This window comes from Tachyglossus aculeatus, unplaced genomic scaffold (genome assembly GCF_015852505.1).
Source record: "Tachyglossus aculeatus isolate mTacAcu1 unplaced genomic scaffold, mTacAcu1.pri scaffold_100_arrow_ctg1, whole genome shotgun sequence".
NCBI lineage: Eukaryota > Metazoa > Chordata > Mammalia > Monotremata > Tachyglossidae > Tachyglossus > Tachyglossus aculeatus.
The window spans coordinates 1,925,095-1,942,367 of record NW_024044841.1 but is presented as its reverse complement, the minus strand read 5'-3'; the positions used below and the strand labels follow the sequence as shown (position 1 = coordinate 1,942,367).

The 17,273-nt window shown below is 41.9% G+C and overlaps 1 pseudogene; it reads left to right on the top strand.

Moving 5' to 3' along the window:
• The first annotated feature begins 10,893 nt into the window (after positions 1-10,893).
• LOC119922214 lies at positions 10,894-11,828 on the top strand (annotated as a pseudogene).
• Positions 11,829-17,273: the final 5,445 nt, after the last annotated feature.

Genomic DNA, 17,273 nt, shown 5'->3' with positions numbered 1-17,273 from the left:
AGTGAAAAAGGCATTTTGAGCAACTGTTTACATCTGAGATTTCCAATAGAAACACATAACTGTTCCCTCTATTCTTAACTGGTTTCGGGTTTGGGGCAAATTAGGTCAATTCCTAATTTTATTCACAGTTTTGTGGAGTTTATTGGTGCACTAAGTATGTGGTTTTCCAATTACCTGCCTTGATATAAGCACATGAAGGAGAAATGGACATTCATATGGATTTTACAGTCTCCAGCCATGATCATCATTAGAGAGAATGCTGGATATTAGTGGATAATTTCCTGTGATTTTTGTAGTATTGTCCCCCAATCTCAGTAGCTCATTTGATAAACTACTTTAGCTAGTAGCTCGCAAGATAGTCCCTCTCAGAGACACACTCATGGATTGACAATTGCATCAGTCGCTCTCCTCTTCTATCCATATCTCCTCTTCTATCCATATTCTATCCATATTTCACTCTGAGCCCAGCATCATTTTTTATTGAATTTGTTTAGTGCTTACGATGTGCCAGGCACTATACTACGTGCTGGGGTAGAAACATGCTAATAAAGTTGGGTACAGTTTGTGGCGAGGCTACAATGGGCTCGCAAACTTAACCCATTTTAACAGATGAGATAACTGAGGCACAAAGAAGTGAAGTGATTTGCCCAAGGTGACGCAGCAAGCTAAGGGCAGGGCAGGGATTAGAACTCAGGTCCTTCTGATGCCCAGACCCGTTCTCTATCCATCAGGCCACGCTGGTTCTCTAAAATGTTGATCTTTCTAGTATATTGTTCTGCCACATTTCTCCACTCCTCAAAAACCTCCAATGGCTCTCCAGTCCTCTCCGCATCAAGTAGGAACTCCTAATCACTGGCTTTAAAACACTCAATAAACTGTCCTTCCTACTTATTCATTCACTTTTCTCACTTCACCCACCTAGGACTCTTTGCTCCTTCCAGACGACGATTCATTCTTGTCTCTTGTGCTAGGGATCGCTTTCTCATGTTTTTCTCTGTGCCTGGAACTCCCCTCCTCTGCAAATCCTACAGAACCCCCTCCCCCACTTCCTCAAACTCACCAATTTCAAAATGCTACTGAAATCACATTTCCGACAAAGAGATCTACTCTAATTAATGATTTCCTCTATTCAGGCTATATTTCCTTCAGTTGATGTCTCAGCACTTTAATGCCATCTGAGTACCTAACAAACTCAAGCTTCTATAACACTTATGTCCATATCTTATATAATAAATTATTCAAGTATTAATTCATGTACACCTCCCCTTTTCCTCTTTCCTCCTCTCTCTACATTATTTCAATATCTGTTTCCCCTGCTAAAATGCAAGCTCCTCAAGAACAAGGACCATGTCTACTAATTCGATTGTACTCTCCCAAGTGCTTAATACAGTGCTCTGCACACAATAGGTGCCCAGTAAATTGATCAATTTACAGTATCCTGATTTCTCCAAGATGAAAACAAAGTGTGACTGTTTTACGTGGGAGGAGTGATCAAAACCTATCCAAACACACACTTTCTGTGCCATTGTAGATGTGGATTTCTTCCTTTGTTCCCTGTTAACCCAACTCCAGCAATGGCTTGCTCCAATTACAGTGTCCTTGAGGTAGAACAGGCACAAGCCTGAAATAGTTACGTGAAAGGAACTGGTGGCCACTCCATTCCAGCCACAACCATGTTTCCCAGCTTTGTTTCCTTACCCCCGCCAAAGTTACAAAATCCTAGAAACTAGAAAGGCATCATGTCTGAGATTCCATAAGAACCCACATAGCTTCTGGATAAACCTAAAATATGCCTGGGATCTCTTTTCCTGGAGTAAAGTCCGGATTTAGAGCAGCACAGAATTTTAGTCCAATTTCCTTTCATTGCCAATCTTTCTCTGCAATATTAGCTCAAGATCCTCCTCTCAGAACATCTAGATCCATTATGAAGGAGCACTTCTAAGTGCTCTAAAAACTTGGTGAATTTTCCAAGAAATCAGAAAGAATATATTTTGCTGGGACTGTGACAAACATCTCTACCTGACTCAATTTGTGCATCCTTGCTCTAGGTCTGCCCTGAAGCAGATTCATTAGGTAGACTGTTTCTCCCCTCACATTTAAACTGGATTCTACAGATATTCAGGAACCTCATAACGTTCTGTCTAATCAGCCTCATGGGAATATGACCAGTCTCCTTTGCAGAAGTTTTGCCAAAGATGATGCCAAACTGAATTTTGCTTTAAGAAAATGAGTATAGATGCAGGGTAGGAAAAACAAATTTTCACTGGATTTTGATCCCCAAAGAAAAATCATTTTTGTTTCTCTTATGACCACCGTCAAATTGCCAGTCACCAGAACCTTGCAACCAAATGTCCCCTGCTGATTTGGAGAAGATAGCTGAGAAAATTTTTCAGATAATTTTGGAGTGTAATTTTCCAGCTCATTTGTCTGTGTATTTCAAGCAAAAGAGATTGCTTACTTGCTTGCCTAACTTTTGCATCTGTGATTTCACACATTTGTCAAGTGGAAAACAGCAACAGTGGGCACTTTATGTTGATAACGTCGTTAATAGACAAAATCAATCAATGATATTTATGAGCACTTCCTCTGCACAGAGCACTGTACTAAGTGCTCGGTAAAGTAAAATATATCAGAGTTGGTAGACACATTCACTGCCCACAGCAAGCTTACAAACTAGAGGACAAAATTATTGAGTATGACAAACAGAATGCTCCCTTAGGAAAATAGCCAGTGTTACATCTTGGCAACAGGATGCTCTGCACACAGTAAGCGCTCAATAAATACGATTGAATGAATGAATGAACAGGAAACAAAATTATCAGTTCAGAAAACAAAAACAAAGATGAAGAGAGAACAGATCCTACTAAAACTAATCCATTCTAGGTTTATTTAATATTTCATCATCATCATCAATCGTATTTATTGAGCGCTTACTATGTGCAGAGCACTGTACTAAGCGCTTGGGAAGTACAAATTGGCAACATATAGAGACAGTCCCTACCCAACCGTGGGCTCACTGTCTAAAAGGGGGAGACAGAGAACAAAACCAAACATACTAACAAAATAAAATAAAAAGAATAGATATGTACAAGTAAAATAAATAAATAAATAGAATAATAAGTATGTACAAACATATATACATATATACAGGTGCTGTGGGGAAGGGAAGGAGGTAATATTTGATCTTAATATGTATGGTAAGTACACTTGGTTTTACTGAATTGCTCTCATTTTAACAGATTTCTCCTTAAATTCAGGCAAAGTTTGGGCTTGTACTCCAACCTTGCCTTCCTGCTTGGGTGATTGTCAAGAGTCTTTCTGATGGGCAGTTTTGTCCAGATTCACAATTCCTATCCTGGATGTTCCCTGTTCCATTCCCAAACCTACCCAACCCTTGCCCCCCAACGACCACGTTTTGTGGGGAAGGAATATTTTACACCCACAGAGAACCTTTCTTCAAGGGTCTTTCATAGATTTAGCCAAGCCTAATGCATTAATTCTGACAGAATGCATGGATGAAAATATTATCCACAAATGACAGCTCATCTACACTTCAGGTCTATATAGATAACATCAACTTAATAATGGGAATCATTCAGCAGTAGAGATGGTGTCCATTCAAGTGGCCTTTCAAAACACACAAGGCTCCAGCTTCCTTGGCATCTCTCTGAAGACTTCATTCTCCTATTTCCAATGCCAATTCCAATGCCAGTACCTCCTTCTCGTCTATCTTGCCATCGACCTCTCACCCACATCTCGCCTGTAGTATGGAATGTCCTTCCTCTTCATATCACTCTGCTCTTCATAGCAGCGTGGCTCAGTGAAAAGAGCACGGACTTTGGAGTCAGAAGTTATGGGTTCAAATCCCGACTTCCCTAATTGTCAGCTGTGTGACTTTGGGCAAGTCACTTCACTTCTCTTGGTCTCAGTTACCTCATCTGTAAAACGGGGATTAAGACTGTGAGCCCCTGTGGGATAACCTGATTACCTCGTAACCTCCCCGGTGCTTAAAACAGTGCTTTGCATACAGTAAGTACATTAAGTAAGCAGTTAATAAATGTCATTATTATCATTATTATTATTATATCTAAAAGGAAAGTACTCTCTCCCTCTTAGTCATTGAAAGTACATCTCTTCCAAAAGGCCTTCCCTGACTAAGCCCTCCTTTCCTCTTCCACTCCATTATGCATAGCCTTGACTTGCTCCCTTTATTCATCCTCCCTCCCAGCCCCACAGAACGTACATAAACATCTGTAATTTAATTTATATTAATGTCTGTCTCCCCGTCTAGATTGTATGATTAGAGAAGCAGTGGAAAGAGCACGGGCTTTGGACTCAGAGGTCATGGGTTCAAATCCCGGCTCCACCACTTGTCAGCTGTGTGACTTTGGGAAGTCACTTCACTTCTCTGTGCTTCAGTGGCCTCATCTGTAAAATGGGGTTTAAGACTGTGAGCCCCACGTGGGACAACCTGATCACCTTGTAACCTCCCCAGCGCTTAGAACAGTGCTTTGCACATAGTAAGCGCTTAATAAATGCCATTATTATCATTATTATTATTATTGTGGGCAGGGAAGGTGTCTATTATATTGTTATATTGTACTTCCCCAAGCGCTAAGTATAGAGCTCTGCACACAGTAAACACCCGATAAATATGGTTTACTGACTTGCTGACACCACATCCCATTTGCTATGTCTTGGTCAAAAGAGGTAAGAAGCTGCAGAGTATTTTTTTTATTTTGTTTTGTAATGCTTTACTTTTTAATGGTATTTGTTAGGTGCTTACTGTGTGCCAGGAATTCATTCATTCATTCATAAAATTGTATTAATTGAGTGCTTACTGTGTGTAAAGTACTATACTGAACTAAGCATGTGGGAATGTAAAATATAACAAGTAGACACATTCCTTGTCCGCAACGAGAACACAGTCCAGAAGGGGAGACAGACATTAATATAAATAAATATATAGATAAATATATAAATCATATCATATAAAGGCACTGTAGTAAGTGCTGGGGTAAGTACAAGCTAATCAGGTTGTACACAGTCCACATCCCAAATGAGGCTCACAGACTTAATCCCCATATTACAAATGAGGTAATTGAATCCCAGAGAAGTGATTTACCCAAGGTCCCAAAGCAGACAAGTGGCAGGCCAGGTTTAGAGCCCAAGCCCTCCCAGGTTGCTTCAGATTGCATTCTAGAACTGGGAAATCTTCCAAAGGAATCGTCAACTCATTAACAAGTTGTAAATCACCCCCTTTAACAAGATTGTGGTCAATCAAATAGGGGAGCCCAGGCACAACCATAATCCAATCAAATACCTATTAGGTAAGCAGCACCACCCCTCACCCCCTCCTCTGTCCATCATATATCTGCTGCTGGTCAAGGACCTAACATCAAATCAAAACATTCCACCACTTGCTTGCTGTGGTACTTTGGGCAAGTCACTTCACTTCTCTGGGCCTCAGTTACCTCATCTGTAAAATGGGGATTGGGACTGTGAGCTCCACATGGGTCAAGGACAGCATCCAACTCAATTTGCTTTTTTCCACCCAAGCACTTAGTACAGTTCCTGGAACATAGTAAGCCCTCAACAAATATCACAATTATCATTATTATTACCATTTCATATGTATCCTTTTGAGGATACCATGGAGGCCATGCCCTTTTTGGGACTCGGTAGTGAGGAGGAACTGACAAGTTTGACCTGGCACTAGGATCAGTGGGAAGGAAGATTTGGGCTTTTGAGGTATTGATGGCAACATCAGGATATAGCTACAAATAACTAGAGGGAGCATGTCCAGCAGGATCTAAAATTTGGAAAAACCATTTGTAAGCAAATTTTGAAATCGAAGTTTGCATGTAAAATTTGATTCTTCCCCTCTTGCTTGAAAGAACATCTCAATTTTTCCTTCTATCCCATTCTATCTCTTTAGGAGGTTTGCTTTTGGTTACCTCAGAGAACTGATTGTCAACTTCACAACCAGCAGTCCTGGTGGCTTGATGGCCAAAGTAAGACCTCTCGAAACACTGAAAAATCATTGAGGGAAAAGGATAAGTCTGGGGCATTTTGGGGAAGCTAAGGACAGCTGCAGCAAATCACTACATCTCCAACCCTCCCTATCTATTTCCCAGTCCAAATCATTCCCCCAAGGGAGGTAGAGAGACTTAAAAGCATCTCAACATCTCTGAATCCAGGTTTAGGGGCAGGGGAAATGTTCTCCCTTACTCTGTCTTGACAGCTATCGAACGTAGAGAAGACTTGAATTCCTTGCCTTGATTCTTGGATCACCCATTCTCTCTACAAATCAATTAATCAATCAAACCATGGTATTTATTGAGTGCTTACTATGTGCAGAGTATTGTTCTAAGGACTTGGGAGAGTGTAATACAAGAGAATTAGTGGGCACATTCCCTGCCCCTAATGAGTTTAGATGGAGAGACGGACATTAATATGAACATGAAACTTCGGAGAGAAGCGTTACAGTGTGCTTGTCTGCATGAATGATCAAGTTATTTCAGTGTCCAGCATCCTCTTGATCAATAGTGGAGAAATTTCTCCTCAAAAAATCAACAGAAAATCACTTATAACAAATTTCTCTATATACCAATAAATTAATTTGGTACTGAGGCATTTATGGATGATAACCAGTCACTTCCCTGCATCACATCTCTACCATAAAGGTTTTCACTTCTGAGTTTCTCGGAATGTAGATTTAGGGGTTTAGCATGGGGCTTATAATAGAATAAAATACTTCTGTCACCTCATCAATGGGCAGGGTGGATGTAGGTCACATACACACAAAGACAAAATGTACAAAAAATTAGACGACAACAGTGATGTGGGTAGCACAAGTGGAGATAGCTTTGCATCTCCCCTCAAAGCTGAGAGATTTCAGGGAAGCTAAATGACAACATAAGAGACAAGAAGTGTTGCAAACATTGAGATTCACTATAGTTACAACTTAAAGGCCAAACATTTGGGTGAGCCCTAAGTGGGGCAAGGGACTATGTCCAATCCGATTTGCTTCTATCCACCCCAGCACTTAGTACAGTGTCTGGCACAGAGTAAGAGCTTAACAAATACCATAATTATTATTAGTATTATTATTATCATCTATCCAGATGGTCTGTCAGTTGCCTCTCTTTCCTGGTCCAGCCTGCAGAGGGTCCTTCCCTCCTCATTGCTAGGAATTTCAAGACTGAGAGGAAAGACTTGGGTAACTTCCCAGGAACAGCTGTCAATCACCTGGGGTGGCCCTGCCATTCCAAATGGCGGAGATGGGACGGCTCTCTATTCTATCAAAAGCTCTCAAGGGAAGTGTCCCAGTCAATGAAACCCTTTTATGAACTTCAGTGTTGAAAGAACTGCTGGCAGGTGTTTTGTCCACAGTAAGAATTTACCTTGCTGGTGTTTTCATCCCAGAGAATCTCGTCGGAGTCTGAACCCCAGTTAGGCTCACATGGAAGGTGATACATTCATTGGGGAACTGCAGAAATCCTCTCTGAATTCACAGAACAGACATAGCATCAGGGATAGTCCATTCAAATGATGCAACCCTGTAGGCTGTTATTGTTCAAAACCTATCCACTGGGTGCTGAACCCTCTCACCGACACCCAAGATGGGAGCTAATGTCAGAGTCTATATAGTAACTGGTGCCGCTTTCAAGGATGTAGTCAAGAACCTGTTACAAGACGAGGCTCGTAATGAAAAGAACCAATTAGTGAAGGACATTGGCATTTTCCCAAAGAACTAGCCAAATTCACGTAAGTCTTAACTATTGCTTTTGGCATAAAGACCCTATCAGAAAGGGAGGTAAGAAATTCCACAGAGACTCAGAACCCTAGGTATTACAATAGATCCTCACACTCTCGGAGAGGCGACTTTAAATATTTCTCTGAAACACAAAGAAAAATCTGAGTAAGAGCAATTTGAGGGTGGGGCTGGAGGGAGAGCTATTAATGCCAATTCTTTCCTTTTTTGTGGTTCTTGATTTGTAAAGGGGAAGTTCAGAATGTCATCCTTGGTCTACTCATTTTCCTGTCTCCTTAATGAGCAAAGAGGTCGGGTGAACAGGATGTGAATTTCTACCACTAAATGCATTTCCCTGAGAAGAATTATTAAAATGGATTGCTGACTGCTGACCTTGTGGCTAGACAATCTGAGGTTTCTGCTTTAAAGGCCTATTTTGTCTTTCATCTGTAAAGGACTTTCTCATGTGAAGAGGTAAGTAGAGAGATAGGATAGAGCCCCAATTCTTCAGACCTTTTCAGCATCAACAAATCTACTGTAAGTTTTCCAGCCTTCCTGATTTTTACTTTGCAATCACATTCAAAAAAACAAATTTTCATCATTGCTCTTTAATATTTTTGGTGAAGTCTACAAATAGATTCCATGTATCTTTTTAGGTCTATACTCACATTCACTTGATATTGTCTTGAAAGGATTCTTTAATAAACATATTGCAACTGGGAGCAGTATGGCCAAGTGGAAAGAATATGAGATTGAGAGTCAAGAACCTGAGTTCTAACCTAACTCTGCCACTTCTCTCCTGTGTGACCTTGGGCAAGTCACTTCACTTCTCTGTACATCAGTTTCCTCATCTGTAAAATGGTAATTCTCTTCTTGTTAGCCCTTGCCCTTAGACTATGGCATTCAGCATGTATCTGATCTCTTCCACTCTGGTATTCCACCGTTGCTTATCTGCATAACCTAGCCTAAACTATAAATCCCATGGCAGAATTTCGTAGATAATTGTTTTGTTTTGATCATCAGGAGCTCAGAGGTGTGGATACATTTCCTGTTTTGTTGTACATAGTCTTTAAACCTCTGCCATTTTCACCAACCAAGGTTATGGGTTCTAATCCCAGCTGAGACACTTGTCTGCTATGTGACCTTGGGCAAGTCACTTCACTTCTCTGGGCCTCAGTTAGCTCATCTGTAAAATGAATATTGAGAATTTGAGGCTCATGTGAGACTGAGACTGTGCCCAACCTGATTTGCTTGTATCCACCCCAGCGCTTAGTGTATTTCCTGGAAAAGAATAAGTGCTTAACAAATATTATTATTATTGTTATTATTATTATTATTATTATTATTATTATTAATCTTGGGGGTGTCGCTTTGCTGTGCACACAATCTTGATTGATAGCTTCCTAAATCTATTCTCATCTAATCTCTGTCCATACTGAGACCTATCTGAGTTTCTTCGTTATAACAGGGCTGCTATGCATTTTTCACCAAGGACCTAGGAAGCAGCATAGACTCATGGATAGAGCACGGGCTGGGAATCAGAAAGACCGGGGTTCTAATCCTAGCTGTGCCACTTGTCTGCTTTGGGACATTGGGAAAGGCATTTAACTTCTCTGTGCCCGAGTTACCTCACCTGTAAAATTATTATTAAGACTAAAAGCCCCATGTGGGACAGGGCCTGAGTCCAGCCTGATCAACTTGTATCTACCACAGCACTTAGTATAGTGCTGGCACATCGTAAGTACTTAGCAAACACCTTTAAAAATAAGGACTATCAATCAATCAATCTTATTTATTGAGCGCTTACTGTTTGCAAAACACTGTATTAACCACTTGGGAGAGTGCAGTATAACAATACATGGACACATTTTCTGCTCAAAACCACTATTCAGGTCTTTTCTCAGAGCTTGATAGTTTTTGAAAGTTTGGATACCACCTTCCAATGCTTTGTTTGTACCAATACACACGCATTAACATTATAACAAAGACTTTAAGATTGGCCCTACCACCAGTAGAAGTTGGAGAGGTTGCAATTATCCCTCTTATCAATGGGAAAAGAGTCTGCTAGTTTACATTAAATTCCGAGTTTATTGTGTATTTCATGGTCCTATGTGAGATTCCTGGGTTACCTACAATCTGTTTCCTTGGCAGAACATCTTTTCTTCTTTCTCTGGAAAATAAATGAGCACTGATCCCATAAGAAGGAGGAAGAAACCTAAAGCTGACATAAGAAGAGAAATAATCTCAGAAGAGAATCAGGGGAATACAAAAGATTATAGTTTTCTTGTCTGCTAAATATTTGGTTTATCATCTTCTGCCCAGTAGGATTTTAAAAGGTTCTGAGCCATCAGCCTAATGCAGTTTTAGGGGGAATATGAATTTGATTATCAGTTGGCATTTATGAGACTGGGATAGTAAGAGTTACTGAGCTTCTTGTCTACTGAAAAGGGCATGGAAATCAAACAGAGTGTACTCCAGGGATGAATGCATGGAAAAGGCTCTGAAGATATTGACTGTGTTCCCAACTCCACCACTGACCATTTAAGGACACCTCTGGGTAAGTTCATTCATTCATTAAATTGTATCTATTGAGTGCTTACTGTGTACCGAGCACTGGACTAAGCACTTGGGATAGTACAATGTAACAATAAATAGACATTCCCTTTCCACAGTAAGCTTACAGTCTAGATAGGGAGACAGATATTAGTGTAAATAAATAAATTACAGAAATGTACATAAGTGCTGTGGGGCTTGGGAGCGGGGGGGGGGATTAATAAAGAAAGCAAGTCAGGATGATGCATAACAGAGTGGGAGAAAAGAAAACTGGGACTTAATCAGGGAAGGCCCCTTAAAGGAGATGTATCTTCAATAAGTCTTTGAAACAGGGGACAGTAATTGTCCTTTGGAATTGAAGAGTTATGTTGTTAACCTGTTTTGCTTCAATTTCCCGCCGTGTGAATTGAGTACAGTAAATACTTTCCCATCCCGCCCTGAGTTTGGAGAAAATTGACAAGATGAAAGATATGGTACTTTGAGTTCTGTTACTTGATCGTTTCAAAGCAAAACTATTGAGGATCATCATTCTCTATACAGAATCTGCAACTCTCACCTGTGCCCTCATCGTCTATCCTGAATTGATGAGTAATAAAAGCAATGTGACAGAATTCATTCTATTGGGACTTACACTGAATCCAAGGATGCAGAAGGTCATCTTTGTTGTCTTTTTAATCATCTACAACATCACCATGGTGGGAAATTTGATCATTGTGATACCTATAACCACCAGGAAGACCCTGGACTCCCCCATGTATTTATTTCTGGCCTGTTTGTCATTTATCGATGCCTGCTATTCTTCAATCAACACACCTAAACTGATCATCGACTCTCTCTGTGAGAGGAAAATCATCTATTTCAAAGGCTGTATGACTCAGATCTTTGGAGAGCATTTTTTTGGCGGGGCCAAAATTATTCTCCTCACAGTGATGGCCTATGACCGTTACGTGGCAATATGTAAGCCACTGCATTACATGACCATCATGAATCTGTGTGTGTGTGGTGTGGTATGCTGGTGGTGGTAGTCTGGACAGGAGGCCTGGTGCACGCAACGATCCAGATTCTCTTCATGGTCCATTTACCCTTCTGTGGCCCCAACATCATCGATCACTTCCTTTGTGATTTGAACACTTTGCTGAACCTTGCCTGCACAGACACCCACATCCTCGGCCTCTTTGTAGCCATCAACAGTGGGTTGATCTATCTATTAAACTTTGTCATGTTGATGATTTCCTATGTCATGATCCTGTGCTCCCTGAAAACATACAGTAAAGAAGGTAGGTGCAAATCACTCTCTACCTGCGTCTCCCACATCATCATCGATGTCCTGTTCTTTGTTCCATGTATATTTATGTATATGCGGCCCACCTCCACTTTCCCCATGGATAAAGCTATTGCAGTATTTTACACAATTATAACCCCTAGGCTAAATCCCCTCATCTACACCCTGAGAAATGTCCAGATGAAAAATGCCATCAGGAAACTATGGAGCAGAAAAGTGATTTCTGAAGGTAAATAGGCATCACCCCGTGAAACTGATGATATTTGTCCAAGTGAAGGAAGTGACAAGCATGGATTTCAGGTAATATTTTTAGGAAAAATGTATAGGGCATTCAAAGCTCAGTGGAGCTCATGTCTTACATGTCTGTTGTATTTCCCAAGAGCTTGTTAGAGTTTATTGCGATTTTGATGGTATCAATGCCTGTCTACTTGTTTCGTTTTGCCTGTCTCCCCCTTCTAGACTGTGAGCCCATTGTTGGGTAGGGATTGTCTCTATCTGTTGCCTAATCATACTTTCCAAGTGCTTAGTACAGTGCTCTGCACTCGGTAAGTGCTCAATAATTGTGATTGAGTGAATGAATATTGCATTCAGTAGGCACTCAAGAAATACCACTACGTGAACTACTAAAGAGTCTCTTATATGTAGAGGTAGTCATCCTCACTTCAGCTTATTTAGCAACCTTTATATGATAAGAGGCTGATTTTGCTCCTGCTACAGCTGCTTTAATTTATCTTTTTATCCTTCTTTCAACCCAAATGAGTAGAAATGAGAGGAGCCTGCTCAATAGCGCAGTCAGACCTGTTCTACTTTAAAGAATAAAATAAATGTTTCTTTAGCAACAGAGTGTTGTCTTTTTCCTATTGCCTTTTTACTATAGCTACATTGAATATCACATTGTACCAGACATATCACAGTCATTAACAATAGAATGGGTGTTTCCTAATTCGATTCCTGTGAAGCAGGAAATAGAAGATGGGAACTACTTGTGAATTTCAAAACAAACCAACGCTAACTCTTTCTCCAATCAACAATCGGGAGAGGGATAGTATTGGGAAGAATCATCTGTGATAGCATTCCACATCCATATCACGATGCTTAGCTATGAAGGCAAAGTGTGCTTTCATTCATTAATTGTGCACTAGAATAAGCAAATCAGAAAACAAAACCAACTTGGAGGACATCAGGATCAGATCAGAGGTATTGAGACTGCTTGACAAACTATTCCACCCCAAAGAAAGCTGCTTAAATAGGTCAGTGTCCAATGTGAGGGATCAATGCCTCATACATCTGCATCTGCTCCTGAAAATGAGAGTTGTTAGGGACCAGTCTGGATCCACTATGAGAAGCAACATGACTCTCTGGAAAGAACGCAGGCCTGGGAATCAGAGGACCCGGGTTCTTATCCCAGCTCCTCCACTTATCTGTTGTGTGACCTTGGGCAAATCATTTCACTTCTCTGTGCCTCAGTTCCCTCATCTGTAAAATGGGGATTAAGGCTTTAAGCCCCACGAGGGACAGGGAATGTGTCCAACTTGATTTATGTTGTATCCACCTCAGCGCCTACTTCAGTAACTGGCAAATAGTAAGCACCTAACAAATACCATTTACAAAAAAAAGAGAGAAAAGGAAAAGACAGAGGTGCTTGTGGTGACGAATTTGTCAGTTGGTTTTTACCTTTCTCTCAGGGACACAAGCTATTACCTGATAGAGAATGGATTGGTTCCAAGTGCCATCACAGAAGAAGACCCAAGAAGTTATTAAGCATCTGATTAATCAGGCCTAGAAGCACTTCAGAGGGACTATGTGGCTCTATCTGGAGGTGATAACGAAGGCATTGAGGCTTCCCGTTATACTTCACAGCCTTGCTCAAAAATAGAGAATGTCTCTCCTGATGCAGTCAAATCCTAGATGACAGAACAGTCTACATAATTGAGAGTCGGGTGAGAATTAATTACCCCAACCAACACCGTGAAACTCTGGGAAGAGCTAATGGCACAGGCTGGTATCATCAGCCAATCTTTTTGCAGACTTCGATTGCCTCAGAAACAGCATGGCCTAGTGGATTGAGCTCAGACCTGGGCGTCAGAGGATCTGGGTTCTAATTTCATTTCTCCTCTGTGGGACCCTGGCCAGGGCACTGCTCTGTGCCTCAGTTACCTCATTGGTTAAATGGGGATTAAGACCGCGAGTTCCTTGTGGGATGTAAACTGTGTCCAACCGGATTAGCTTGTATCTTCCCCAGCACTTAATACAGTGCCTGGCACACAGTCAGAGCTTAGCAAATACCATTAAAAAAACCAGGAAGAAGCAAGAGCCAGAGTTTTTGCCTCTAATTCCAGGTGAAACCATTCCACTGGGAAGACAGTTCTGGGTCACTTGCAGGATGGAGGTGCAGCGGAACCCTGAGTCCTGCTAGATGATCTGGGGTGTGGATGGGTTGCTGGGCTGCTATCAAAATGGCCCTCCTCTTTGGAGGAGTCAGCTATTAGAGAAGAGGCTTCCAAACTGTAAGCTCATTGTGGGCAGAGAATGTGTCTGTTTAATGTTGCATTGTATTCTGTCAAGGTTTAAGTACAGTGCTCTCCACTGTAAAAACTCAATAAATACGACTGACTATGAAAGTATTCTCCCTAGGCAGAGAGAGCTCCATCCTCTAATGTGTGGCTGCTTAATTCCTTATAGGCATGGAAGGCCTGGGATCATAAGACACTCTATCCCTCTATGAGGGCCCTATCCAGGTTAGGAACTGACCAGCCCCAGGGTTTTCAAAGTGATGGGTAGTTGTTAGAAAGACCCAGGCCCAGTCAACACAAATAATGCACTAATTGCTTCAGTTGAGGCTGTGACAAGAGCAGAAGCACAACACTGGAAATGGGTTTGCAAGACCCGTCTTGGGGAATTTTTGGATTATCTGGGTGGCAGAGGCACCTGTGTGAAAGTGTTGGTCAGCTCTATATCTAGTCCCTCCTTCAGAACACATTCAAGACTTCCTTCTGCTTCTCTTTCTCACACCTCTCATTCCCCCACAAACTAAAGGCAGCATCTTAAAGTGAATGGTAAATGTTTGGTTTGAGTCAGAAGAGTTTCATCTCACCTGCTTTCCCACACTTCCCTCTTTTTCCACAGTTCACCTCTGGAGAAAAGCACATGATGAGGTGCTGAAGCAAGAACAGGGACAAGAAGGGGAAGAAAAGGCAACAGACACGCTGTTTCAGACTATAAGCTCATTGTGGGCAGGAAACATGGTTTCCACCTCTGTTATATTGTACTTTCCCAAAAGCTTAGTATAATGCTCTCACACAGCAAGCACTTAACAAATAATTCTGATTGACTGGAGGAAAGTTGAGAGGAGAGGATGGTTGGGGTCTTGGAGCTGGAGGGAAGGGAGGAAAGAGATGGCGGGGAGAGAAGAGAACTTAGGTTTGAGCAACCCAAGGAGATAGAGATAGATGGGAGCAGGGGTGAAAGTGAAAAAAAAAAGTTTCTTACCACAACCACCTGGCATTTAATATTGTCACATGTCTGAGAGACATAAACAGAAAACGGTTACCCAGGACCTCCATATCTTTGGCCCATGGGGTCAGGAAAAGCCTGCTGCCCTTTCAGGTATGGAGGGGGTCAGTAGAAGTCCTTAGGTATAGGCCCAAAGGTGGACTCTCAGATACTCAGGCACAAGGGATTGGACAAGGAAGTTTAAGCCAAAAGTCCATTAAGAGTTTCAGCTCAGACAACGCAGAAACAGGGTCGACTGGAGGCCTGAGAGACTTCTCAGGGCTCCCTAACCCAGCCCAGAACGATTGAGGTAGCCCTGTAGAGCTGGGGCTGGTCACAAGGTGCTAGAAAATGCTCTGGAATAAGTCAGTGGAATGGGTCAGGGGAGGAGGCAATGTCAGGATATCCTGTTCCATCAGGTTGGTGGTGATGGTGGGAATCCTAGTTCCATCTCTGTGACAAATGACTTTCATTGTGGGGAAGGAAAGGGAGAAGACGAGAGACTCAAAAGAATCCTCTCCCCCCGGCCACCAGAACTAGAGGTAGATACTCCATTCTCTAACTCCTCATTTTTAATTTCCCAGACCCTCCCACAGTTTCCCCTATGACCTGTCTTGCGCATGTACTCTTGCCTCACTGACAGTTTCAAACTTACCTATTGTCCGTAGAGTTGATCGGGGGAGTAGGGAAGCTCTGTGCCCTAGCACAAAGACCACAGGCCTTGGAGTCAGAGGACCCGGGTTCTAATCCTCACTCTGCCAATTGCTTGCTCTTTGACCCTTGGCAAGTCACTTGACTTCTCTGTACCTCAGTTTCCTCAACTGTAAAATGGGGATACATTACCTGCTCTCCCTCCTACTTAGACTGTGAGCCCCATGCGAGACAGGGACTGTGTCTGACCTAATTGGTCTGTACCTACCCCAGAGAACAGAGGGAGAGTGAGTCAGTAAGGGGTTGAGTCAGAGTGGTGGCTTGAGAAAGTTGAATCTGAGAAGAGCTAGGCCTTGTAGACTCAGGGAGAGCTGTATGAGAAGCCCAGGTAAGAAGATGAAGATTTCATAGGGGAGAGGAATTAATGACAATGGAGCCATCCAGATTGAAAATATGAAGGGGGTAAGGGGAGACCGATGACCTTTTACTCCACTTTGGAAGACCGTAAGCTCATTGTAGGTATGAGATAGTTTCCATCAATGTTATTGCATTATATTATGTATTTCTATGTACATATGTATATTATGTATTACTAGTACAATGCTCTGTATACAGTAAGTGCTCAATAAATATGCACTTATTACGGTGCTTTGCACAAAGTAAGCACATTCAATCGCATTTATTGAGCGGTTACTGTGGGCAGAGAACTATAATAAGCCCTTGTGAATACTAATGACTGAAAGGCAGGGAGAACTGTAGCCAACAGCCCAATCCATGCACCCAGAAATTCCCCAGCCCTCCGTATCGCTGTTTCACTCGAGGTACCATAATGATGATGATGAAAATAATAAAAATAATAATAATAATAATAATAATAATAATAATTTTAAACCATAACTAGGTGCCAGGCACTGTACTATGTGCTGGGGGAATATAAGCCAATTGGGTTGGACACAGTCCCTGCCCGACTTGGGGTTCACAGTTTCATTCCCCATTTTACAGATGAAGCACCTGAGGCCCAGAGAAGTGAAGTGACTTGCTCAAGGTCCATAGCAGACAATTGGCACAGCCAGAATTAGAACCTATGACCTCTTGACTCCCATGCCCATGCTGTATCAGCTATGCCACACTGCTTCTCCAAGGTTCAGGGGCTATGTTTTTCAGGTGCATGGTCCATAGGCATGGGTATGCATTTTGGCACACCCATATATCTCGTGCACACATCTGAAGAATCTGACTCAGCAACACTGGCCCCAGGGCAGCTCCTAAATTAAAGGAGTTGATTAGGCAGAGACACAGTTGATCTCCCAGATAGCCCAGGGTTTAACTGCTTTGGCATATGCTTCAAGAAAAAAAAGGTAATTCCTCTGAGAGAAGGGGAGAGACACCTAAGCATTATAATAGAGCTGTGAACTTGTATGGGATACCCTTTTAATGCCTGTCTGCAGTGCAAAGAGAAACCTGTGAAGTTATAGCCTGGGAGGAGAGATGGAAAGGCATTAATAAAACGGTGCCCTCCTAGTGGTCTTTCCTATTTCC